Source organism: Frankliniella occidentalis, unplaced genomic scaffold, assembly GCF_000697945.3.
Source record: "Frankliniella occidentalis isolate FOCC.00 unplaced genomic scaffold, Focc_3.1 Scaffold152, whole genome shotgun sequence".
Classification (NCBI taxonomy): Eukaryota; Metazoa; Arthropoda; class Insecta; order Thysanoptera; family Thripidae; genus Frankliniella; species Frankliniella occidentalis.
In genome coordinates, this window is record NW_026267279.1 from 141690 (window position 1) to 144656 (window position 2967).

The 2967-nt window shown below is 49.4% G+C and overlaps 1 protein-coding gene across 3 annotated transcripts in view; it reads right to left on the reverse strand.

Moving 5' to 3' along the window:
- The window catches only part of LOC113216370 (SIN3-HDAC complex-associated factor), a 33968-nt gene that overhangs the window by 6972 nt on the left and 24029 nt on the right, over positions 1–2967 (reverse strand). The gene's annotated exons all lie outside the window — the stretch shown is intronic.

Below are 2967 nucleotides of genomic sequence, written 5' to 3' on the forward strand. Positions count from 1 at the left end.
CCGAGTGGGATGAAGAGTGTTTGGACATGTTTTAAGGGCATTTTTGCACAACAGCTCTGCCTTGATAATGGTTGAATTTTGATGTAGCCCATTTGGGAGCCTCTCAAACCGATAAGTCGCTCTTCCATTTACTCCTTGCACGCATGAACTAGATACAAATAAGCACAATTTCAAAAGTGCAGTCAGATTCTGTGGATTCACCCTTGCTTTCTCGTTGATTTTTTGTTATTGTTTTGACAGTAGCGGGTAGTTATTTTTAAACTCCTCGTTGATTCTTTCAATGCTCGCTGCCGTCCACTGTCGTCATCAGCACCTATGTTTCAATTGTGCATATATAGCTTCAGCTTGGGATCACCCAGAAAGCACGCCCGTCATTCGCCGTTACGAACCTGCCAAGTTCAGCCTCGGCACACTCTCGTAGCGCCTGGTAAGTAGGCAACATCTGGCCTGCAGTGCATGCGCGTACTGCGGGATGGCCTACCTTGACTCTCGCAGGCACCTATAGCTCCGTTGGCTTAAATTATTGGAAAAGAAAAATCGGACGTACTTTCTGGACGATCCATTAGCTTAAGCGTAAAGAAGGAGAATAATAATAAGAAGAGCGTAAAGATCGGCCAGGCCGAGGCAGACGGCGCAAAAACAAACGAGCTCTTCCGGGCACTCTTCTTTGCTGCGCGTTAAGATGTCCACGGCGGCCTCCCAGTTTCTGCGTTTACAGCGGCGTCCGCCAGCGTTGTGTTGTAGTGGGGTTTTGGACGTCGGAGATCGAATCCCCCGCGAAAGGATGAGTGCTCGTTCAGTTCGGTCTTCTCTAGAGCGTCGCAGCGTCGCAGCGTGACACCACTGACACCAGGGCGACACTTTCGAGATACTTCCGTGGTCGACAAGTTCCACGTTGTTTTTGCTTTGCAGTCCCGCCCGACCCGACCCGCGCGTCCTAAAGGCGTCATTCGGCAAAGGCGACGTTCCGTTCCATACTGGGCTAATGACGCCGCGGTCTGCCGCGGGCCTCGGTACAGAAGAAGGCTTTCGTTTGTTTTGTTTTTTTCTGCAGGCCCAAGCAGCAGTCGACAAAATAACAAAATATTGACACGATTCTGATCGTACAGCCACAACACCCACCTGCGGTGTTCTGACTCAAAATACGACAACCCTGACTAAAACGTGACACTTTTTTTAACCGTCTTTTGGAATATGATAGAAACGAGATAGAAACAGTCAAGTTAATATCAATATCACATTAGTCTAAAGTATAAGCAATGAAACCGGACCCATTTTCTCAGAAGGAGGTAACTTGGCTCGTTTGGTTTGAATCCTAGGCAGTGACAATTTCTACTGGTGAAGAAGATGATTAGGACTGTCAAGCAACAATGTCTCCACTGTCCCAATTATGTAATTTTTCAATCACAAAAATATGGCCGTGCTCTTCAAGAGAAAACACCTCATCATTCACGCAGAAAAAAGTTCGCCCGGGTGCTCAAAAGTTAAGCACCGGTGCTAATTTTCTCTTACTGAATAGACTCAGCTAAAATTTTAGCCCCGGTTCTAATCACGTTGCTGAAACCAAGATTTGCACCGGTGCTAATAAGGTTTAAAAGCGGCCCAGGAAATAATTAGCAGAATTGCAAAATCTCCTTAACTTTAACTCGGCGAACTGTTAAAAAATTAGCATGCGACGGAACTGATTTTTTTTCTGCGTTTTGTAAAAATACATATTGACTAAACTTTGTCGTCATTTTAATGAGTCAATGACACATCAGTGACTCGGGGATTGGGTGGGGGGGGGGGGGGGGGCTTCTTTGACTTCTATGACGCCAATAGTAGTTTCTGCAAAGCAATAACCACAAAACAAAAATATATTTTTGCATATATGTAAAATTTTATTCGTGGGCAGCGTTTTCTAGAATCCTATTGCCGAGATTGATTGACCGGCCCATCGTGCTACTAATGCTACCAAACACGCACTGTCACAAAAAATAAAAACATTAAAATAAAAAGGTGTTGACGTCGCTAATGATGGACCTGCGAGGCTCGACGGAAGACCCGCGGAAGGAGCTTGAGGCCAGGCGAGCCCAGACCAGACACCGCGGGCTCAGCGTCGGGTGCGCACCGCGCGAGGACCGCGACTTACACGCGCATCCCCATCAACGAACACCCCGATGGCGACGATGGCGCCCCTGGCCGGCCCCGTCTGGCTGCCTCTGCTGTGCCTCCTGGTCGTCGGAACGGTGGTGCTCCCGATCGACGCCAACCTGAGGCGGCCCAAGACGGTCGCGCCCAATGTTCCCCCGGAGGCCTGGCTCAGCACGGTACGTCGTTTACCACGTTCCCTGCGGCTCGTTTTCGGTCCCTATGATTTAACATGGGAGCGTGACCACATAGTGGTCATGCCACAGCGAACGTGATAAGGGTGGGAAAGAGTGCAAATCAAGGCATTTCTGGTTTTCGGAGTACATGCGAGGATACTTGCCATCGCTATCGCCCACCTAACTGAGTTCATGGCTGATGGTAACGACCTGCTGGAAAATGCCTCATACATGGTGGCCCACAGAGAGCCCGAAGACTTTTCGTAGTTACTGTCCGTGCGAGGGCTTACGGCTTACCTAACCCTTGCGAGTAGACAACGCGTCCTCCATGGGGTACAGAACCGGGGTCCGTGTGGACCACCCTAGATGTTATTAAGGCCTCCAAGACACGTCTTACTAAACCCACTGGGTGCAATAAGTGAAGTGGCGTAACTGGAAAGCATTGTAAAGTAGTCTAATGATAAAAGTAACTCCTGAACCACTCGATAATACGTAATTTCTGGGGCGCCGCGTGCTCCGCCAAGTTCGGGGACATCGCTAAGGAAATAATTGTGTTGAACGCCGCGCAGCCCGAGCTGGTGACGATGTGGGGCTACCCGGTCGAGACCCACAGCGTGAACACGGACGACGGCTATATCCTAGAGGTGCACCGCATCCCGGG